Source organism: Abramis brama (assembly GCF_963993115.1).
Source record: "Abramis brama genome assembly, chromosome: 9".
Classification (NCBI taxonomy): Eukaryota; Metazoa; Chordata; class Actinopteri; order Cypriniformes; family Leuciscidae; genus Abramis; species Abramis brama.
The window spans coordinates 2,601,643-2,626,935 of NC_139971.1; the positions used below are offsets into that span (position 1 = coordinate 2,601,643).

At 38.4% G+C, this 25,293-nt stretch overlaps 1 protein-coding gene across 6 annotated transcripts in view; it reads left to right on the forward strand.

The window, feature by feature from the left end:
• The window catches only part of LOC311089269 (leucine-rich repeat and fibronectin type III domain-containing protein 1-like protein), a 175,391-nt gene that overhangs the window by 56,157 nt on the left and 93,941 nt on the right, over window positions 1–25,293 (forward strand). The window contains exon 1 of one of the 6 annotated variants that reach the window (XM_084123823.1): window positions 23,334–24,098. The exons of the other annotated variants lie outside the window; for them this stretch is intronic. The gene's annotated coding sequence lies outside the window, so the exon portion shown is untranslated. Of the gene's footprint in view, window positions 1–23,333; window positions 24,099–25,293 lie in introns of those variants that run through there. 6 annotated transcript variants of the gene reach the window in all.

Genomic DNA, 25,293 nt, shown 5'->3' on the forward strand with positions numbered 1-25,293 from the left:
CCATTCAGAAATGATTTCCTCGTACAGGCGGTGATTTTTACCGTGCAATTTTAATTGCGTTGGAAACAATACGTGAACATTCCTTTGCATCGCCGCCCAGACGAGTCCGTTTGCGGCTCAAAACAGATGCTGGTCCGCTTGCTGGTTTTGTTTGTTCACTTGCCTTGTGAAAAATTATGAAATTATACTTTTAAAGATGTACTATTTAAGTGAGTCAAAAAGCAGCACCGTGAAGATCATCTAATTGAATTTAATATAAATGTAAATAGTAATACATTTGTTTAATTGCAATTAACATGCAATTAAAAGTAGGGTATGGGATTTGCAAAACGGCCGGCAGATTTTGAAAATACACTCAAATGGTCCTACCTTCTTTCCTCCAACGCTGGCCCTGACTCCACCCATTACTCTCTCTCTGTCTCTCGCGGTCACGCACGCGAGGGGGATGGGGGAGGGTGTACAACCGTTTGATTGACGAACTTACTGTCCAATGATTCTAGGTGGTCTTGGAAATGATTGGCTGGAGTTTTCGAGTCCTGCCCGTTCCACAGATGATTAAATTGCTTAATTTTCATTTCAGTGCTTCTAACGCAGTGGCTGTAAGTGGGTTAGGAATAGGATTTCAAGTGATTTTGAATAAATGGACAAAAAAGAGAATCACATACCCCGCCTTTAAGCTTCCAAAAACATTACGTGCAGTTCACACTGTATATTCAACAAGTACAATAATATTTTTCCATAACAAGTACACTTTTTGAAAAACTAAATATTTCAATTTAAAATTGCATTTATTTTCTGAAGCTGATGGGCTGTTCAGCATATTATATAACAAATGGCCAAAAATATGTTTACATAAATATATTGTCAGTACTTTTTGCTTTACTGTATTTCCTCATAACTTTAGGCCATTTTGATGTATTTTCAATATATATATATTGTGTTTTTATATACTTTGTATACAACCCAAAAGGTATTTTAAGGTTGAAAAATATTTTCTGTAATTTGAAGATTTAAGCTAATAAAAAAAAATAAATAAAAAAAATGCATTTCCTTAAGCCATGCTGTATTCGGGATGAATTTAATACAACCACTGTGAGTGGAAACTTCCCAGGGTCAGTGATCAGTCAGTCTCAGGCATGACACGTTGTGTTTGTCCTCATTAGAACTAACGGCCGACATTAGGCATTCAGTCTGAGCTTTTCATCTAAGATTGCACAGCACAAGAGTTAAAAATACATAACACATCAAGCCATGCCTTTTTATTTGAATGAACACATTGCTGTAGAGCTTACGTAACTCGCCGTTTCCCGTTGCACATAGCTGTGATTCGCCTCTTTACAGTGTTAGTTCTGCAGGATCTTTGCCCACGTTAGCCGAGCAATTGTGCTTCCTGATGTGAATTTTGATGCCCTTGCCAGCACATTCAGAATAATTGTCCATAAATCAACTCCCATCTGTCCAATTTGGTCTCTGCGGCTCCGGCCTTGTCTTCGGTCCGTCCGTCTGTCATCGAGGCGCTGAGGGATTCAGGAAGGCAGGTGAACAAATGAGAGGATTGTTCACTCCAAAAGCGATGTCATTATATATTCTCTCCTCTTTCTTCTGAGTTCATTTGCATGACCTAGAATATTCTGAGGAAATGATGAACATTATCCTGTCCGACCAGTGACACAGCTATAGCACACGCAGCGGGAGTTCTTCCACACGAGGCCTTCATCAGAGCCGTATTATATGATTAGAGGCTTGAATAAGTCTTACCTGGAAACCACCATATAATCTAGTACCATTAGAAGCTCATTACCAGCATTCTGTCTGTCATTTTAATACCCTAAAAGGCTTCTCTCCAGGAAAGGGAGGAGATGCTTGCTAAATGTCAGCGGTGATTGATGAGCAACAAGGTGATATTAAATGACTGAGCATCTATCATGTATTCCTGAAGCATTAGGCGCAACATTCTGCTGTCTTTTTTTTACTTCGTTTAGGGCAACAGAAGAGACGCTTGGGATACAAGTGGTTCGGAAGACTTGCGGTCCGACAGATTTGAAACCAGAGGGGCGTCTGTCTAAGCAGAGAGACACGTAACATTTGCCAGTCATCAGCATACCGTTACGACTTGTTATCTCCTGTGGGAATGCGGCTGGACCTTTTTGCGTTATGGGTGTGGAATTCAGAATAAGCTGTTTCAATCTATATCACTTGAGTGAACATGATGAGATCTTGAGTGCATGGGTAAAATACAACATTGTTGTGATCAGAGTGTTTTATTTATGTCTTCTCTTCCCGTTTCTCCGCTCTTATGTTTTCCTCTGCTCATCCACTGAGCATCTCATTTCCATACTTCAGTACCGCAGTCATTTACTTGTGAGAGAATTAGACTGAGTTTCTCTCAGCAACACTGATTGTGCTGCAGGCGTGGTGCATTTGGGACTCTGCTAATATAGGCTACAGTAAATTATAAGAATATTGTACATCAGTGTAACCACGGTTAAATTAAAGTTTATTGATGTTCAGTATATTGAGCTGGGCGATATGTTGAATTACAGTGTGAATTTGTTGAGCACTGTTTCAAATGTGCTGAAAGTCCAAAAAGGATATGTTCAATAAGTCAACATATGAATTTTCATTACTTTAACTCATCAAAATAATGTAACCGATTTCAGCATAATTTAAGATTACAAGACTCAACTCTATTTTTCAAGTCAATTTATTATTTTATATATGTAAAGTTTTTAAAGGGATACTTCACCTCTGGAAAGATGAATGTGTATTTAAAATGGGATTCGGCTTTTGCTTTCTACAGTCGCCATTCATTATGTTTACTGTGGCGAGCAGGACGAGGCATGTAAACAATGAATGGCGACCGCAGAAAGCAAAAGCCGAATCCCGGACATTTTGGACGATCTCGGCGGCCGGACGTGTCCGGGAAAAAGAGGATGGTAACCCCTACTACTCAGCTTTCTCCACAGAACAAGAGCCTGCTAGCTTAGCTTCCAAATAAAAGATGGCTGACACTATGTGTACATTCTGTGAGTGAGATCCCACCCTCTAATGGGCGGGTTGAAAACATGCAGGACAGCTCCTCCTACTGGCTGTAGTCTTTAGCCTCTGGCCAAAAAATCCTCCAATGACGCAAAATGATGATTTTTGCGTCATCGGAAGATTTTTTCCAGACAAAAATATGTAAATCTCTTGTCTCAGGGGGATATGAGGGAGGGAAGCACGGAAATTCGAAAATACTACAGGTTTTCTACTGATACAAAGCTTAATGCTAAATGCTGAAGTATCCCTTTAAGTTTAAAAAAAAATAAAAAAATACAGTGTGAGACATTTCACTGTTTGTTTATTAGTGGGTTTTCAGTGACTCTTTATGCAGGTTATATTGTTGCGCCAGTAGGTGGCAACATTGGACTGTTTTTATAAATGATTAGTTGATTTGTTTGTTCAAATTATTTTTCATTCATAAACACAGATTAGCTGCATCCAAATATGCCTACATCCATACTATATAGTAAGGGAAAAACAGTATGTGAGCCAAGTAGTATGTCTGAATTCATAGTATTCATTAAACAGTAGGGGAAAAGTAACCGGACAACCTACTACTTCTGAGTACTACTGAGGTGTGCATTTAATGGACAGTTTACTATCCCATTAGCCTGGGTTTCCCCATGCTGCCTTGCGCACAGCGCGATTTTATTCACGCTGCTAGGCAGCCTGGATTCCATGGACCAGATTTGCGCCTCAGCGAGGGGACCAATCACAGAACGGGGAGGGAGCAGCAAGACGATGACGACGTCTATGTGACACACCGAAGCAGTTTGTTTATATCTATGGATCCAACATGGCAGCAGACACGAAGTTACCTTTCGATGTTTGTCTTGCACAAACGGCAATAGTCGCTGAACGCCATCGTGTAAACATAAATCTCTGACCCATCGTCTTCTTCCTCGTCGAATTTCTGTCGCTCTACATACGTCATCTGGTATAATTGAAACGATTGGCTTTAAGCTACGTACAGGCGCATTTGATAGACATTCGTAGCGCCCAATAAACGGCTCTGGGCATTCGTAAACCACGCCTCAAATACAAGAAAATGAACATGTGGTTCCCAGACCACGTCTCAATGAGAAGAGGTCTGACGTTAGCCAGGCTACTATCCCATGATGCCATAACGGAGATTTTGTGAGTTGAAATGAAGCGATGCAACTGAACGTAGGCCCATAATAACGACAAAATGGCGGATGTAGTATGTCCAAATTCCATTCGCTGGGACCGAGATGGGTCTTGTGCATGTTGCCCACTTGTCCCACCTAATACCAAGTGCAATCCTACATGAAATTTATGTAACCCTCGGACAATCCAACATGGGGCCCATTTTTCAGCCCATTTTAATCCCACGGGCCCCACATACAAATATTGGCTGGGTACTACACACTTTCATACTAAAAACTTTTTTTATGGTCACAAAGTAAGTTTAAAATCCAATGTACCATACAGTATGTGATTTCAGATATATTGAATAATTATAGTCGTTGAATAATTCAATCGACCAATTTGTTCAAAAACAATTTGAACTGTAAGTTACTCTATATTATTTTGATACCGTATGAAAGCATTTGTGTTGTTAGCGTGAATCATAAAATGTCTGTCGTTTGGCTGATTAGAAACAATGATCTTGCTTATGTGATATCGCTTATTTCAGGATATATTCACAAGGATTTTGATGTCAATTTAAAAAGAATCAATATACTGTCATTGTGTACATTGCTTTTTATTTGGCCTTTAAGTTTAGATTAAGTTTAGTGTCAGACAAAGTGATGATTTTGTATGAGAATCAAGCACAGAGGAGTTTAATGAAGTATAATATATCAACATTAACATACAACAGCCTCCTCATGTTCGGAAATGTCTGGAAAAAAAAAAATCTGACCATGAAATTGCCATTACCAGAGCAGTAGGAATAAGCTGTCAATGAAACCAGACAGTGCTCTTGTTGTTCATGAATATACGGTACATTTACGGTATCTCACTGTGCTGGTGTGCATTGTTCACAGAAGTATGACATCCTAATCTCCGCCAGCCCTGCTCTGTGTAATGAGTATCTTTAGCTGTGTGATTGCCTTCGGTGAGAGATTCAGATCAGGCGTGTCTAATGACGAACAGGTAATGTGCCATTGTGTTTTAAGAGGATGACATGACTCTGCTATCTGCAGCTGCAAAAAATGAGCATGGGGAAATGAAATCAGCAGAATGACTTCAGTAAAACCTCACGAGCCCCTGCAGCAGAAAGGAGATTGAGATTTACTGAAATGAGTGGTGAGTAGCAGTCAAACGAGTCAAAGAAGTACTGCAGCCTTGAGCTGTGCGTATACGTCAGTTCACTCGGCGGTCACATTCGTATCGCTTCTCAGCGGCTTTTCCAACGGTAGAACACCTTCTGGCTACAAGAATGAGAGAAAAGATCAAAATTATGTTTAAATAACAGTTTAAAATCAGACAACAACAGAATTGTCTATTGTTTACACACAATCATGCTTAAAATATTTTTTTTTTTTTGGTCAGGTCATTAATGCGCATGCGTGTTGGAGAGCTAACACACAGCCGATTGAATTATTTTTATTCTTTACTTTAATTTAACCTCTTCTATTACTAACAGGCATTATCACGGAGCCCCTAAAGGGACATGGTGGCGGAAAAAAATATGGGATGGGAGGAAAAATATTTTTCAAAGCTTTTGCATTCTCTTTTGCGTTCCCCCGAGAAACTTTGCAAAAGCTTTGAAAAAAATTTTTTTCCTCCCAACCCATATTTTTTCCACCACCATGTCCCTTTAGGGGCTCCATACATTCCCATTGTTAAACAGAGCCACAATAAATCCATGCAGCATACATTGAAAATAAAAGCAACATCAACAAAGCTAATTAAAATGATTTAAATTAAACTTAGAGGATTAATCGATATATATTTCAAGTAATTTGGTGAGTTTTAAGGCACTCCTCTTTTTCAGTTGCTTTAAGAATTGAAGTAAACATTTCCAAATGTTTTTTCAGTTTCTACAGCTGTTTTGTGATTATCTCTAGGGATAAACACTGAAGTACTACAGCTTCATAAATGAATTGGAGAGTTTATAGTGCTCAATATTTATATAAGAATGAACCACTTCTTTTATACAGGCTCGGGTAATTGCTACATTAAACGACGTTCGTGACAGTGTCAGAAATACATTTTCGTCAAAGGTGGGATAGGCAGATTTGGAGAGACTAGCAATAGCAAGCTAGCTTTCAAAACTCGAGATCCGCCCTCCCTTCAGAGCGTCTCCAAAGCCACGCCTCCTTCAAAACACATGAACACGCACAGTTTTTGTAAATTTTTTAAAAATATTTAGACCGCCTCTATTATGGATTGCAATCAGGATGTAAAGAGAGTTTTAACCAGTAGCCCAATAACATTAAAGTATTGGCTGCATACTTCCCTACTATATAGTAGGTAAAAAACAGTATGTTACAAATGAAGTAAGTCCAAATTCACAGTACTCATAAAAGAGTATAGGCAAAAATAACCCAGATGACCTATGCGTCTGGTGAGATTATGAAGTGTGCATTCATACTATATAGAACATACTTTTTTTTAGAAATCGTGAAGTAATTACTTGTTCAAAATAAGTACCTACTCAAGAGAGTATGAGATTTCGGACGCAGCCAGAGCCTCTCCGACAGCTTTAAGAGGCACTAGGGTATTGGACAACTGAAATGGAAAGTTTTTTTTTTCTTAAATAACCAGGCTCAGATGAAATCTTCTTCTTCCACATTTTATACAGTGATTCTTTTTGGGAAATCTCTGGGATTCATGTAAAACATGTAAGAAACAGAACAGAGTAGTACATTCTAGCAGCTGAAAGAATAAAATGGGCCAAAATATTTAATTTCACCTATTTAATTTCATGCGCAGACTCCTGCCCATATACAATAGCATGAAATATATCGAATATTACAAAGAAGCCCTGAACATTACATATTCAGACCCTGCTTCGCAACCCATTTTACTCTCTGGAGTTTGATATCCAGTCAAACAGGATATTCAAAGTGAAGAAAATAAAGGCTGAGGCTTGATTTTTTTCCCACTGGGACTTGATTGGTTCTTGAAAAGTGGTCTCTGTTTGACCGATGGTTGGATGCGAGAGGTTGTAGATTAAGAGGGCCTCGATGATGTCAGCTGGAAAGTAAAGTGGTTTCCGAGGACACTGCGAGAAACATTTGTTTTAGTTGTACTCCTGCACACAGTCTTTCCCAATAAAACCAGGAGCGTGTCTTAGAAAAGTAAATAGCTTCTACGGTGTGCAGCTGAAATATTGAAACGTACCTGTGATGTGTAATTGGCTCATTTTTCAAAACGTGATTCAGTCAGTGAGCTGCTTCCAATTAAGTGTAATTTTGAATATGTAATGTACACTTGTGCTTCAGAAGGATTTGAGCTTTGCATTGGAGGAGGTCTGTGTCATTAATCACGGTCGGATGCTACTACGGTCTGTCGTGATGTTGTGTTGTTTTATTTGTGCAGTGTACCATGTTCCCCAGAGATCTCTGGCCCGACCGCCTCCCACACTGCTGTTTACAGACTCCACTTTACAGCTCGTACGCCGGCTGGCCACAGTGCTCAATGCTTTCCGATGCACATGTGGCGTCTTCGTAATGCATGAGCGTGTGAATTAGACGGATTGAGACCAGAGTTTGTGTGATGGAGTTACGCTCTTCGGTTTGACCTTAATTTCCATCCCTCCAGATGCTATCCTCGATACATATTTTAATCAAGATTAATATCGAATATGGAGCTCATATTTGACGAAATCAATGTAATTATTGATGAGTGGCTGGTGCTGGTGTTCATTATTGAGACAGGGATCCTCCAGTGCTGTAGATGTTGGACAGGTTTGCTCGTCTCTACTTCTGCCTGACAGAGAAACGTGACTTTCGTCCTCCTGCTCACAATGTCTGTTATTTATAGTCACACAAACACATATTCCATACCCATCATGATTGAATGAATGACACAGAAATCTCTGAATTAAACATTCAAAGCCTCAAGGTGATGATATGCTGGGCAACTTTTAAAAAAATGTTGTTGGGCAATGTTACCGTCAACAGGCAAGCCAGTGAGACACACGAGCGATCTAAATTATCCAGATATAAATGTATTGCTTATTTTCAATGGGAAAGTGCCCAAGCAACAATCGACCAGCAAGATTGCCCAGCAACATTGCTCAAAAAGTTGCCCTGAGTATCATCACCTTTAGTGTATGTAAAATGCTACTCTTATTGGCATCAATACTGTCAAATTTCAAATTAATTAGGGCTGGCAGTTGATTATTATTATTTTCAAATCAATTACATGTTGATTAATTAATTGTATTACATGGCTTGGTTGAATTCTAATGTAGAATGCGGTGTGTTATTTCTTGATAACCGCAGAGACAGAACGGACTATTTTCTTTAGCGGAAGCAATACAATCGTTTTTAAATCAATAAACTCCTTTTTAAATCGATATTTTGTGTCAAATTATTGATTTATTTGGTAGGTAGCCATGTAATAAGCGGGATAATGTAGAGCGAGGCGGTTGTTATAGCGAATACAACCCCTTCAGGATTCAAGCTCCGCTTCACGTCGGGGTCCCGATCAGCCTGTCGGGGGTGTATTCGCTATAACAACCGCCTCGCTCTACATTATCCCTTACATATTAATCACTTGCAGATGTCAATTTTTTAATATTAACATAATATTTAGCTGTTACATCACAGCTTGCTTTTTTACAGTGTCTTGCGCCATAAGCGCCACATTTATGGTGAAGTTAAAAGTGATTCAATTTATAATAATGTTTCTCTGAATTATGTTCTATTATGTTGCATAGTGTTATTTTAGTATTATCAACATTCCATTATAGTTTCATTAATATTCTGAATGTTTTTATTTTCATGTTTTCTGTTTTTATTTTAGTTGTAATAATTTTGTTATTATTTGTTTTATTAGTATTTGTTTTTATTCTTTTTTATTTACTATGTGTTAGTGTTAATGTTAGTATTTAGAGCTTATTTCAGTTATTTCAGAAAAAAACATTTCTAATTACGTTTAATCGTTAAGTTTTCAGTAGTTTTATTTTCTGTTAACAATAACAACACTGATCTGATAAATAGTTAAATTAAATTAGCCCATAATCAGTACCTGATATTATAATTGTCATATTTTGTATGGTGTAGTTCCAGCCGCGACATTGTGGAAATATAAATCGTATCTAAAATATAATTTCCTGTCGCTCGTCTCATATCGCTGTCATGGGTTGATTAGGACAAAAGCACTTATTATATTTATGATTATATGATTATATTAAGACCCCCCCCCCCCCCCACACCCCACCCCAAAAAAAAGAAAAAAGTATAATAAATGATTTCATATGAATATTTCCGAGTGTAAGTGTCTCAGTATTAGTGTAGTTCAGTGAGGTGCAGGTAACAACAGCTGGGGCTTCAAGCTTGAATTGTTCAGATGATAGATACATTATTTTGTACACATGAACAATTAAGTTATTTTTAGCACATGATTTTTAAAATAATTAATCACACTAAATTAGCATGTTAAATTGACAGCCCTAAATATTATGCTTTTAAATACATCTAAATAAGCCCAGATACAAACATGATTGTGTCTCTCTATGAGCTAGATCTGCTGTCTGACAATATATTGAGAAATAAATCAGTAATGCCATTATCAACAACCAAACCACTGTGATAAAAATAGCAAGAAGGACAAAACTGTGATGAAAAAGCTTTCAACATCAGCATTTATAATCTTTAATTATCTTAATGAATTCCATCTCTGCATATCACTACAAAAGAAGAGACTAGCAGAGATCAATGGCAGTACAGTATTGTGACAGTGAGGTCAGAGTTCACAAAAACAGACGTTTCGTACACTTACCAGAATACATTAGCAGTCGCTAATGAGGTTTACAGATCGGGAAGGCTTTTTAAAAGATGTCACCTTTACTAAGGTCTGACAGTCACCGTGTGTGTGTTAAGGGGTTTGTGTAGCCTGGGATGCAGAGGGAGGAATTGATAAATAAATAAAGAATAGAAGACATTAATAATGAAAAAGTAACAGGAGAGCCTCCAGCATCAAACAGCCACATCCACCTTTGAAAACCACACCCTCTATGAGGCTGATTATCAGACGTTAAAGGATTAGTTCACTTGCAAAAAAAAATTTGCTTTTAATTTACTCACCCCGATGTCATCCAAGATATCCATGTCTTTCTTTCTTCAGTCGAAAAGAGGAAAACATTCCAGGATTTTTCTACACAGAATGGACTTCAATTGCAACCAACTATACCAATGTTCAAAGAAGGTTCAAATGTCCGTCTCAATGCAGCTTCAAAGTCTCGTCACGATCCCAGTCGAGAAATAAGGGTCTTATATAGCGAAATGATCGGTCATTTTTCTTATTTCTTATTTTTTTTCTTTACCCTTATTTCTCGACTGGGATCGTGACGAGACTTTGAAGCTGCATTGAGACGGACATTTAAACCTTCTTTGAACATTGGTATAGTTGGTTGCAATTGAAGTCCATTCTGTGTAGAAAAATCCTGGAATGTTTTCCTCAAAAACCTTCATTTATTTTCGACTGAAGAAAGAAAGAAATGGATATCTTGGATATTGAGTAAATTATCAGCAATTTTTTTTTTTTGGAAAGTGAACTAATCCTTTAACATGCTCGATCAACCCTGAAAGAAAGCCAGCTCAGAGAGACCGTCAGGGTGCTAAAGCTCCTCTTGGGGGTTTCTCACAAAAAAACAGGGTCATCTTGTTCAGTTATCAGGCTGAAAAAGATCTAAAGAGAAGATTTGTATCTTTTCTCAGTGTCTTTGACAGAGCGCACGCGCTCGTGATATCAGATGTTTAGCACGTTGAAGGCCCTCGCTAGCTAATTGGTTGCTCTTGAGATTCGAGATGAATTATTTGATACTCCTCCGTTCGTTTGAATGTCATTGGACAAAAGCAGTCGGCGAGAGGACAATGCAGTCCTGATTGTGCCGTTTTCTTGTGCTGCCATTTTGGTCTGCATTCTGCCATTTTCTTCATGCTTTATCCTTCGATCAGGTTTCTAAAATAAAGTGGTTTCAACTAAAATGGCTTTGGCTGCATCAACACAAGCCATTAATGTGAGTGATTCTCATTCACAGTGGAGTGCAGTCAAGTATACAGTCACTTGTCATTATTGCAAAATAAACAATTATCAGCACAGAAAAAGAAACAGACACTTTTGGACACTTAAAACAGCCTGAATGTCATTGCATTAGATGCAACATATTAGTGGGGAAATTGTGCTTTTCTTTGAACTATCTTCACTTTTGACTTTCAGTCAGCTGGTGTTTGAGGATTTTAGTGGATTTATGAAGCCGGTTCTCCTCAAGTTCACACAGAGGTGTAGTTCATTAACATTCCACTAACGTTTGACTACCAGTCTTAACCTTTCATTTCAGTTTTGATCAATTTATGAGTGTTTCTCCAACTTTAAGCCTGTTTTATGTCCCAGGGGTTGATTTTTATTGAAACTAACAGATAGTTTTATTTTTTATTTTTTATTTTTAATATATAAAGTTCACATTAAAACAGTCTTGTAAGATTGTTATCATGCACATTTATATTTGCATATTTTCAATGTAGTTTAATGCACATCTTTCCAGTGGATTGTATTGTTATACCCGTGTCCCAGACTTTCTATCTTAAAATATGAAAATCTGTCACAAAAAAAATATAAATTATTACATGTTTAAAACTATGACGATAATTAGAGGGAAGTAATTATAAACTGGTTTGTGACAAAAATAAATTAAGATATCACTTATACAATGTTAAAATATTGTCCAAAATGTCCATTCTTTTCCAATTCAGTGTTTTTTCTTTATTTATGAATAAAGAGTGATGATATTATTTAACACTGTGTTTTAGTATTTCATAAAATGCTGCCTTAGCAAAGGAGTTTACAAAAGAGTCAACTGTGTTCAAAAACGTAATTTCAATCACAGAATAATACATAATTTGAGATGTTATGGAAGTGACACTGTGTTGGGAATTTTCATGATTTTCAGGAAATATGACAAATGAGTTTCTTGTCTTTGTCTCTTAAACGTACAGTATGGAATTTTTTCTCCACTAGGGGTCGCTAACCTATTTACAATAACAAAGGCGTAGTTTGATGACGCAACATTTGCTAAGAATTATGGATCTTGTCGTCAACGTCAAGCCGACCGATCTAATAATGTTTATGGATGACTGAATACATCAATGTTTTTATCATGACTGTGATATGAAGCAGTTAGGGATTGCTAAGAGACAGCTATCAGCTCCACAAGCGGTGCGAGTCCCGCGGATATAAAAGGAATATGGACATTTCATTCTACCGAACTACACGCGAGTGCAGAATTACTACTCACAGGTCAGTTTATTAGACAAATTAAACTTGTGAGGTAACGCAGCGCTGTTTCACTTGGTCTAACATTACACTAGCACACTAAACTGCATTTGAATGTGTTGAAATGTATGTGTTAGTCTGTCTGTATGAGACTAGCAGTAAACTAGATCAACATTAGAATAACATACAGATCATATTCTGACATTTTATCATTGTTGAACTATATAACATTGATTAGTTTTATGTAAATGTGCTCACCTGTTTAATAAAGTACATGTAGAAGCGGTCGAAGTCTCGGACGTGGAGCTCTCGTTTATATACTGTCTATGGGAGCTCTCGGCATCTCGAAAACACCGTGCTGATATTGATTCTCATTTTAGTTCTCCTTTTTTATCCAAAGTCTGCTTGCCATGGTCCATAATGTTTGAACGAAACAACAACAGCGTGCAGATAGACATTGCGAACTACAGTGGTCCACGTCTGTCGTCTTGGTTACTATCAGACGGCTCTGGTTCATAGCTCTGGTTGCCATGGCAGTACAAGCGGAAACCAGGGACAACGCGGATATGACGCCATTGACTGCGACAAAACGGAAATAAAGAAACGGGACGTGTCTTCTAATTAAATTACAAATTTCTCTTGGTTTGAAAGTTGTTGGAAACAGTCGGGATAAATCAAATCAAATCAAATCAAGTATATTTGTATAGCGCTTTTCACAATACAGATTGTATCAAAGTAGCTTCACAGTATTAAATTAAAATAAAATAATACAACAAGGTTTGTTTCTAGTGGAATTTATTGATTGATAGAATAAAATTAAATATCCCCAAAATATCCCCAACTGAGCAAGCCAAAGGCAACAGTGGCAAGGAACCGAAAAAACTCCATCAAGTGACCTAATGGTGTCCTAAAACTCCATCAAGTGACCTAATGGAGAAAAAAAAAACCTTGGGAGAACCCAGGCTCAGTCGGGGGCCAGTTCTCCTCTGGCATTTATGAACTAGAGGCCGGATTGTAGTTTGAACTGTAAGATTAACAATATTATATGAATGCCTGGCCGAAAAGATGCGTCTTTAATCTAGTTTTAAACTGGGAGAGTGAGTCCGAGCAACGAACAGTATCAGGAAGACTATTCCAGAGTTTCGGAGCCAAATGTGAAAATGCTCTCCCTCCTTTGGTGGATCTGGATATCCTAGGTATGACCAAAAGCCTCAAATTTATTGATCTTAAAGAGCGCGATGGATTATAGGGCGATAGAAGATCCGTTAAATAGACTGGAGCTAAGCCGTTTAGGGCTTTATAAGTCAGTAGCAATACCTTATAATTAATACGGAACTTTATAGGTAACCAATGTAGTGATGATAAAATCGGTGTTATATGATCATATTTTCTTGATCTAGTAAGAACTCTAGCGGCAGCATTTTGGACTAACTGTAGCTTGTTTATTGAGGATGCAGGACAACCGGCTAATAAAGCATTACAGTAATCTAGTCTCGAGGTCATGAATGCATGAACTAACTTTTCTGCATCAGAAACTGATAGCATGTTACGTAGCTTAGCAATGTTTCTAAGGTGGAAAAAGGCAGTTCTTGTAACATATGAAATATGATTTTCAAAAGACAGGTTGCAGTCTAGTATAACACCCAGGTCTTTTACTGTAGAGGATAAAGTAACAGGACATCCTACTATGTTAAAGTTGTAGTGTGAGAGGTTTTGTGGGCGGTTTTTTGAACCGATGATTAGTACCTCTGTCTTGTCTGGATTTAATAAAAGAAAATTACGCGTCATCCAATCTTTTATATCTTTAACACACTCTGTCAATTTGGATAATTTAGCGTTTTCATCCGGCCGTGATGAAATATATATTTGAGTGTCATCAGCATAACAATGGAAACTAATTCCATGTTTCCTTATAATATTTCCAAGTGGCATCATATATATTGAGAATAATAGAGGGCCTAACACAGATCCCTGCGGCACTCCATAGTTTACTGGAGTTATGATCGATTTTTCTACATTTAAATAGACAAAATGGTAGCGGTCAGATAAGTATGATCTAAACCAGCTTAATGCTTGTCCTTGAACACCAGTATAATTTTGTAGTCGATCTAAGAGTATAATGTGATCTATAGTATCGAACGCAGCACTTAGATCAAGTAAAACTAGTATTGAGATACAGCCTTGGTCAGAAGGTAGGAGTAAATCATTTGTGATTTTAACGAGTGCAGTTTCAGTGCTATGATGCGGCCTGAATCCAGACTGAAACTTTTCATAGATGTCATTTTCTTGCAAGAAAGAGCCCAGTTGAGCGGACACAACTTTTTCTAGTATTTTAGACATAAATGGAAGATTTGAAATGGGTCTATAATTTGCTAGATTATTATGATCTAATTGTGGTTTCTTAATGAGAGGTTTTATACTGCCAGTTTAAATGTTCTTGGAACATGACCTAAAGATAAAGATGAGTTAATAATATTGAGGAGAGGCTCTTCCACTATAGGTAACACTTCTTTCAGTAGTTTAGTTGGTATAGGATCTAATAAACATGTTGTTGTTTTAGATGAAGTGATGAGTTTATTTAACTCTTTTTGTTCTATAGTTGTAAAGCACTGTAATTGTTCTTGCGTCGTGATAATTGAGGCTGAATTATAAGGCGCGATTGAGGATTGAGCGTTTACAATTGTGGTTCTGATGTTTTCTATTTTCTCAGTGAAGAAGTTCATGAAATCATTACTACTAAACTGTAACGGGATATTTTGTTCGGGTGACGTCTGTTTATTTGTTAGTCTAGCCACGGTGTTAAATAAAAACCTAGGATTGTTTTGGTTATTTTCTATTAGTTTGCGGAGGTGCTCAGCCCTGGCCGCTTTTTTATAACGTGACATACTGTCTTTCCATGCGATTCTAAAGACATCTAAATTAGTTTGTTTCCATTTACGCTCTAAATTACGGGTTTCTCTCTTTAGAACATGCGTAGTATTATTGTACCATGGTGCTTTAATTTTCTCTCTGACCTTTTTTAATTTAATGGGTGCAACAACATCCAATGTTCTAGAGAGAATGGTGCTCATAGTGCTAGTTAGTTCTTCTAGTTCATCTGTTTGTTTGGGTTCAGGCAGCAGCTGAGACAGATTAGATAAGCAATTTGAGAAATTATCTATGGTGGATGGAAGGATTGTTCTGCCTGGTCGATAACGCGGTGCAGCATGACATATTACAGCAGTACGTAATATGCAAGTTACCAAGTAATGGTCAGTGACATCATCACTTTGTGGAATGATATCTATATCGGTTGGATCGGTTCCATATGATATAATTAAATCGAGTGTGTGATTAAGACGATGAGTTGGTCCGATGACGTTTTGCTTGTAAGGATAATGTAAGTACACAAAAAAAAATAAAAAAAATAACATAGATATAGTGATTTTTGCTATTTTTAAAGCAAAAAAGTTACATATTGTGCCTTTAAATACGATTAAATCTAAATACATTTTAAGGATGTCCTAAATGTTCAATTACAATTGTGTTCGATCATTGTGTAAAACGAAAAAAGGACATTACATAAACTGTGTGTTGCTTACGAAATAGCTTTAGCTTGATTTCCATTTGCAACGTTCTGTAAACTTTTCTTTTCTCGGGTTGATATCCTTCCGTATGTGTGCGAGCTGTGAGAGTCTAAACTGACAGGAAGAGCTGACGAGTTTCCTGCCGTGCGTTTTTAAAACAGCTGGTATGGAATAGATCTATAAAATCCTGGAGCGCCATTCGGAGGGAACCAGAAAGAAACTCGGCAAGAGCGAAATAGCAGGTGACAGAAAAGTGCCAGGCGTGATGTAGCAGGCAGGGGGGAAGCCAGAGCGCTCTTTCTTTTCCTTTTTATTGCATCAGTTCTCATTCTATTTGACATTTAAAATGCACTGTAAAAGCAATAGTTAGAAGGAACAGCAAAATAGAAATTGTGTGCTTTCAAGGGAAACCGAGACTCTGTCTTTTTCTCTGCTGTCCTCCGACGAATGGGATGTTGACTCTCCCAGCAAGATGGGGAAAAATGATGTTTGCCTGTGTCTGTTCAACAAATGGCGCCAGCTGAAATCATTACCAGCCAAAAGCCGTGTGCATTCCACGGATCTCTTACACTAAAACACTCAGCCCTGACAGGCCTCGGCAGGTGAAAGTCCTCCTTTCTCTCTCCAACGGAGAAACTGCATTGTGCAGTGTTCTCGCTCCATTAAAGGAGAGCAATTACTGTAACTAGGACACATTGATGCTAATTCTATCAGCTGTACCTCTCGTTTGGACTGGAGAAATATACTCGATGAGGCGATGCTGTACTGGAGCCAGCATGCTGTCACCGGACGGGGGTGTAATGTGATGAGGTACCCGGCGTCCGGCCGCGTGGTAAATGTGACATTGACTGCTGGCATGAGTGAGAAAGAGCAAGATTGAGCGCAGAAGGTTTTACGGTCGGGAGTTTGATGGCGTCACGTCAGCGAGGTTTAGTGTCGTCTGAAATATATATTGCATTAGAGATGGTCTGATCCTAGTTTATAACAGAGCCTGGTCAATGTCATATAGAGTTTATTTCCTAACAGTGTGCTTTAAATGGTTTGTTTAATGGTGCATTTATTTGCAATGATGCATGCAATGCAAATGCAATGACTTTTAATTTTGGTCTCTGCCTGTTTGACGTAAATATGACAGTGCCATTGACTCTTACAATATGGATATCTTACAATACCTTCTTTTTTTATTTTTTATTATTGACCCATATAGTAAAGTTGTATTGCTCAAAGGTTCCTTTTTCAGATCTCCTTAATGGAGATTACAGTTTTGTAAAATGTAAGTATCAACTCGCAGATGTTTCTCCTAAAATAACTCAAATATGACAGTTGAATAAGAGTCAAATGAATATGGATAACATGCCTCTGACAATTTGGTCACTCGATAGTGAATTTGTTTTTCTGGATCTTATTTACAAAATTTTGATCCATTTGTTTATGTCTCAGTGTTTGAAATACAAAATTGTGCCTGTGTGAGTTGGAGTGTATAGTAAGGAAAAAATGGTTATACTTTATTTTGAGTCCACTTTAGACATGCTACTAACTACAAGTAACTTTGCAACTACATGTCAACTAGCAATCACTAGAGTATTAGTACTGTTAGGGTTCAGGTTAGTAGAATAGGTTGACATGTTGTTGCAATGATACTTACAGTCAGTTGAATGTCTATTGAAAATAAAATGCTAGCAGATATTAATCAGACAGTCTACTAATACTCTAATGACTGTTATTGACATGTAGTTGCAAAGTTACTTGTAGTTAGTAGAATGGGACCATCGAAATAAAGGCCTGTCAACTGATAGCTGACTTTACTACTGTATATTAACACTATATGTGCCAGAGAAACAAACACGCAGCCATCTTTAGAATATTGTCTTTAAACTTCTGCTTTTGCGGTCGCTCTGTATATTTCCATAGCATTGCTGTCGAAGAGTAATTATCTGGTGAAGTGAATTTACTTATTGTAGAGTTAACGAAAGTTATCATGAGCATTGTAATGTTTTAAGCGGATGTCGTAATAAATGTCAGTAGACCGGACAATTTAAACAAGCGGTTAATTCATTCATAAATCCGTAAGATCTTACCTTCATGCTGTGGAAACACAAACCGGAAGACTGAAAGGGGGCAGAGCTACAGAAGATCTATGAGATAAATGTTGCACAATGGCTTGACAGTTCCTGTGTTGCAGTATTAACACCAAACAGTCGGGCAGCAGCCAATCTCTCTCTCTCTCTCTCTCTCTCTCTCTCTCTCTCTCTCTCTCTCTGTCTGTCTCTCTCTGTCTGTCTCTCTGTCTGTCTCTCTCTGTCTGTCTCTCTCTCGCTCTCTCTCTATATATATACCTGCTTTCTCAGAGTAATTGGTCCATAACCCCTCTTTTCACACATATCCCCAGCATAGCAGGATAGCAGACAACAGACAGCGCTCCACTGACACGCGCACATACCCACATGCACACACCCACACTCATACACACGCACATACCCACACTCAAACACACACGCACCCACACCCACACTCATACACACGCACACACCCACACTCATACACGCACATACCCACATTCAAAATCAGACACTTCCCTTCGCCAAAAATAGCATTCCAATGAGGATTTTCAGTGTGATCCTGCACTGGATGTGATGGAGTGTGAGCCAAAGCGCTCCGTCTCTCATTCTCGCCGTCTTCTATTTACTCTCGCTCACAGCATACCGTGATTTCCATCATTCACACTCGCTTTTTCTCTCCTCTGCCACTCTCCTTCCCAATTTAGCCAACATCCCGTCTCCTGTGCATCACCTCTCTCGCACAGTTCACGTTCTCTTTCTTTACCTTTTGACGTGTATTAACGTCTCCTGCTGAGCAAGGTCAGGTGGGAGAGAGATCCGTGCCCTGGCCTGGACGCCCGGATCGTGTTAGGGCTGTTCGGCTAATTGGATTCAGGCAAAGCAGTTATGAGAATTGATTGAACCCACAACTCCACGCTCACTGAATTTACGCCTCCCACTGGATTCTTTCATGCTGCTTTCTCATCGCCTCTGCAACAAGGACATTCATAGTGATAATTGTGTGATTGTGCCATGTCCAATACACATACAATATATATAAATGCTAGAAGGGTCAATGGTGATCCAGCGATAAGGGTTTTATGTGTGACATGAAAGGACAACTTCAAGCCCAGTACCGAATTAACAAGCTCCAATATAAGCAGGTTGGTTTCTTGTGGTCAGCAAGTTCAAGGTGTTTTGGAACATGTCAGACCTTTACTAGATTAACCACCTCAGCCTCAGACGTCACGCCCACCGACTGTTGGCTGAACGTCTGGTGAACATGGCACACTTAACTGGAAACACTTCAGGATTTGGGAAGTCGTCATCTGATTGGTTAAATTCTACAGGATGTCCGGGAGACGTGTAGCCTGGAAATCCAGACCTAAATATGAAAGATTAATGGTCTGGCATCGACTAATGAAAATCGGCCAGCTCGAGGGGCGGCACCAAGCATGCGTTTGAAGATCTCACTGCACGCAATTGGATAACACTACGACCAATCACAACAAGCCTCATACCCTTAGCTACCAGCGGAGATAACTGGTAGATTAGACTCTTGCCGTATCCGGTCGGTAAAACAGCAAAAAAGCCCTTCTTGCAAAGGAACGATTCGAGCGCCGTCTTCTGTTCCTCTTTTAGATGAAAAGCCAAGTCTAACCAAAAGCCGTTTCAAACAACTGGTGTTCATCCATAGCCATCTTGCAATGTTTACTAATGACTTTGACGTCACAGCGCTGTTATCATCTCGCCTCTGACCAGTCTATATCAGATAACCCGATGTGATTGGTGCAGCTCGGATACAAGGGCATATTTAATGAGCATCATACTCGACGCCAGAGTCACTCGCTGAGCAAATTCAACTTGTGCTCTCGTGAGAACTCTGGATCTCCAGGGTTGGAGACATGTGTGTCGCGTTCTTTAATGGTCCGCCTGGAAACAAAGCCAACTAAACGCTGGATTTTCAAAAGTATGTTATTAAGTAAGTATTTTCAAAGTTCGAGGCCCCATTGTTGCAGTGAACTTGCACAATGTTCTTGAATGAATCATTTACTGGATGCACGCCGGTCTGTTATCGTAGGGACATCGACTTTCCATTCTCATGCCCCTAAACATGACGCAGAACAAAACCAACTGTGATTGGTTGCCTTGCATGTCAGTCAGACGGCCTCTGTGCGGTCCTTAGCCAATGAAAGCTGCGATGGTCAGTCTGAAGGTCTACCCAGTCTACTCAGGTTGACCAGTATGGTTCGTAATATTTAGCAAACTACAAAAGTAATTGTCCACTTTTTTTAAACTGTATGTTATAATATCTAAGTTCGCTTGTAGCATTTGTAGCAAATGACTGATTTTATTTTTTAGTGTTTTATTTTTCATCTTTTTTTTTTGCTTAGAATAAGGAGCGATCTGCAAACAAGTCTTAATAATTGGGATTGAGGATGTAGATATTTTTGCTCAAAAACAAGACAAAAGTACTGATTGCGAAAATTATTTTTGGCAGTTCAGCAATAGCTATGGACACGACTATCTACATATTTGCGCTAAAATCTCAGTCCTACGTGAGCTTCCGGTATAGTATTCTCCCGCAGCAAACTAGTACCAAGCCTTTTCTGTCATATTTCCAGTAACTGTCAATCACAAATAACTATATGATATTATGATATAGAATATACTAAACATAGCATTTTAGAATATTATGGCCTGGTTTCACAGACAGGGCTTAGATTTAGCCATATTAGGCCTTAGTTGAATTAGGACATTTAAGTAGCTTTAATAAACGTGCCTTAGAAAAAAACATTACTGGTGTGAATCTTGAGACAAAACAAGTGCACTGACATATTTTAAGATACACCAGTGTAAGTTGCTTTCAGTCAAAACAGCTCAAACATGTATTTTAGTCTGGGACTAGCTTAAGCCTTGTCTGTGAAACCAGCCATTTTTATAGTTTGGCTGACAATAAAAGACTGCTCTCACTTTTTTCGGAGGTCATTCATAACAACAGAGGCCATGAATGGATTTGGCCACATGATTACAGACATCAAGCCGCTGGCACAGCAGTCAGGAGCAAATCTCAGTGGTAGAGGACTGAAAGATGTGGTTGTATCAGTTAAACTACATGTGTAATTAGACATTGTTAAAAAGATGTTGTTTGTCATGATTTCCCATGTGTTTTTTGAAGTGTATTTTCTGTTCTGTTTGTTGCACTGTTTCTCCTCTTGTGTTTAGATCCTGTTTACCTTTGTTTTCATAGCTGCCTTTTTTATTTCCATAGTACTCTTGTTAGTCTTCATAGTGATTAATTACCCACACCTGTTCCTTGTTAGCCTCTTGTTATCCTGTGCATATGCCTTTGTGTTTCAGTTGTCTTTTATCTTTCTGTTTCAAAACAGTTATGATGCCATTTACTGAAATCACATGACTTTTTTGCAGTTTGATACGTGCTCTGAACCACTGATTCGAAACCAAAGATTTGTAAAGGTTTCAAAGCGTCATGAAGCAGTGTTTCGAAAGCGCCCATCACTTGGTGTCACATGGCCCACTTTTATTCCTGCAAGCACTTAGCATGCATTGATGACCACAGAAACAAATGCAGGTGAGAGATGATGTGAACTCTTCAATGGATACAGACATATTTTGTTCCCTACCTACTGTGCAAAAGACCACTTCTTTTGCCCCCTGAAAATGTTTTTCTCTCCCATTTCCCATTTATCTATCCATCAATCTGCTTAACTCTCTCTCCCGGAGTCCCAGACTCAGTGTGTGTTCGGAGAGGGTTGCTTTTATAGAGTGCAGGTCACACTGTGAAATTCTCAGTTCGCCATGCCTCGACGTTTGATGCCCGTCCTTTGTCCTCAGGCCTCGACCATCATCTTTATGACACTGATAAAATGTGATGTGAACATAAAGGCTCTAAAGTGGTGGAGGTGAAATAATTTTTAAATAAGAGCTGGTTTGCTCGCTTTCTTCTTACTCTATCAGCGGCACAGTATTTCTCTCTTAAAATGTAAGAAACATGCAATCTTTCGATTGAAGAGTCATTCTCAAAGTATAGACACACACATGTGTTTTGACTTCGCAGTAATGAAAAAGATTGCAAGAGGCCATTATTATAAAAAAATAAAAATAAATAATAAGCAAAATGGAATAGATGGACTCTTTTCATTTGCTTGTTTTTGTTAATTCTTTCCATTTGCAAAGTGCCCCAAAGTGCCTGAAAAATATCTTGTGTCTTCATGAAAAATATCTTCATCCGATATACCTCTTCTATGACATTTGCAGTTATTTATTTTTTTACTCATTATGTTTTCATGGGTTCAGCATTAAGGCAATGCCTAACAAAAAGCTAAACAAAAGAATTATTTAATGATATAATTTAAAAGCATGTTTGTCACTGTTTTACGTCATTGAAAAAATGTACTTTCGGAGGTCAAGTTGTCCTGATTATTAGTTATAATGACAAGATTTGAATAAATGTCATCAGCTTTTAAGGAAGAATTTGAACTGAACTGAATTCAATGCTTTACTTTTAACTATTTCCCTGCCATTGAGTTTTTCCGGCAAGCAATCCCTGTTTTCACAGATATTTCAACATTCAAGTGTTGATAAAAAAAATAAAAAATAATTCAAGCTAGAATATATATTTTTTTAAAGCAGAGGCTCTGCTGTTTCTTTTGATGCATTGTATGTTCACATATTCACACAACAAAATATTCAAAATATATGAAAGTTTTGTGAAAATGATCAAAAATGTTGGTGCTGGATGGCAACCTTTTTAGAAAACACTGGCGGGAAAGAGTTGAGAATCACCTAGAATTCATCCATTCAACCATCATGAATGGCATGTTTTGTTTGCACTGGTCAGGTTTAAGGGTGGACCTTCATGGTTAGGTTTCACCTACAAATCGTATGATCGTACTAATCTAAAACTCAACAATACTTACCAATTACAACGAGATCGAGTTGCACGACTTACTGTCAGAATTGGCCTGAGTGATTCTTGACTGCAAAAATGAAAAATTTTAATCATTTTCCAAAAATGAACTCGCCCTCATGTTGTTTCAAACAGTATATGTGTAGAGACCTAGGAAAAATGTTTTGGGTTTTCTACATGTATACCTGTCATAAATCTTCTTTATAAATAAGATAATTTAATTATTTGTATTTGGGCCTGAAATTGTATTCATACGCAAAGTGTTGATGGACTTTGTTTGTTTGTTTTCTCTCGCATGTTCATATGAGACATGTTTATAAAAGTTTTTTTTTTTTTTTTCGAATATGTGTGTGTAAATGAAAACAAATCATAAATGGTTGCATTTAATTGTGTTTTCTGAGAGCGTCAGTCTGACGATGAGAACTGTGTACTTTGACCTCTGAAAAAGTTCGAGGTGCAGGGGATGAGAGAGGACACGCAGTTGTTGTTTTTTCCTCTCTCTCTGGCGGATGAGTTGCAGTTCGGCTGACAGCTGAGAGAAATCAGTGTTCACGGACATTTTTGAGTGCCGTTTGGTGATGAAAGTTTGCGCGAGAGATTGGTGTGAACTGTGAAAGTGTCACAAATCAGTTTGCAGCACGAAAAACCGAACATTTCGAGAGAGTTCGGTGAGAGACTGTGCATTTCCGTTTCGCGTGAGGAGGAGATCTAGCACGAGGATCACACGTGAGAGATATTGTTATTTTCTATCTTTACGTTTATTTGTTTTATTAGTTTTAGATTGTGAAATCACCCGGAAGAATATTCCCGAGTTTAATTTCTTGAGTTATAATAAGTTGTGTAAGTCGTTTGAAATCCGGAAGAAAATACCAGTGTTTTATTTGGTTAATTTTGGGAATAAGCTTTGCAGTGGTCTATCTAGTTGAGAGTGCACGTTAAGTGTGTGTTTATTTTTCTTTAAAACGAGAGATCGTCGAAATCGGGAGATCTATATTGATTTCCGCGGTTGCATCTAACCAGTTCGAGGAGGGAGGAGTTCATTGAGATCCACTCAAGCGTCGTCGTGGGATGTGTCATCATGGATACTGTTTATCATCTCGGCGAGGAGTAAGGATTCGAGGTTACTATTCTACAACTGGAATTCTTGTTGTCCTGATTCGTGAGCAGGGTTGCCAGATGCCAGCAAGGTTTTCCAGCCCAAAACCTCGTCAAAAACCGCGAGAATGCACAAAAAAACGCCCAATTTTTTTGTGGCTTGTTTCTCGTTTAAACACATTAAAATCACTAACAAGCTTTAAAATTACCCATTTTTTCGACTTAGCCTATCCGATTTTAGAAACAATATTCAATCAAATGAACGCAAAAGTAGGCTGTAGCCTACCTCAGTCAGACTATTCTATTATGTTACGGAAAATAATGTGATCAACTTAGGCTATCGATGAGTCTGTTTATTGTCAATAAAAGTCGCTTGGAAGCATTCAGTAACATAAAAACATTGAGTGGATATATGGACATAAAAAATAACCCACTTTAACATTTCAATTATTTCAAATGGCAACATGAAACATGCATATAAGGGCTGGGAGAAAAAAATCGATTCACCTAACTTAGGTATCGCATTTTTTTTTTAAATAGATTTTTTTTTATTACAGAATATTACAGATATTAATTCAAATTAAATTGCTTTATTTTTGCCCTTGCTTATAGATGAGGTTGACAGAAGTTAGCCACTATCGTTTCAAAAACGTTTCAGGATGAAATGTCGTTATAGAGCTGCACGATTCTTCTTTAAAAGACTGTGATCTCGATTCAAACACCCACGCGATCTTATTCCATTTCGTCTGTCTATTAAACCTTTGACAAAATCATATCGCAACATTCAAATCTGTGTTGGCGCTTCCGCTGACCCAGAGAGAGTTGTCATGAAACCGCAATATCAGTCAGCGAGCTAAGTAAGTTTGAAAACCCCGCGATCTAGTGTGTTGTTGTTTGAGGGGCGCGGGCGCGTGCATCACTGAAGGTAGTGGGACTCGGAGGGAGTGTCTGTTGTGAGGTTAGGGGGCACGTAGTGTGTGTGAGTGAGTGAGTGAGTGAGACTGCTGCCTGGCTGAACACTGGGTCGCAGGAAGAAGGATCTGAAGTGCCGGTGTTTCGGCAATTAAAAACCCGCCGAACTGATCCGAAACCAGCCCAATTTTTATCCACCCGCCCAAACCCATTTTTGCCCGTAAAATAGATTGGTAAACCGCCCAATCTGGCAACCCTGTTCGTGAGTAGGCTACTCTGGTTTTGCATCAAAGAG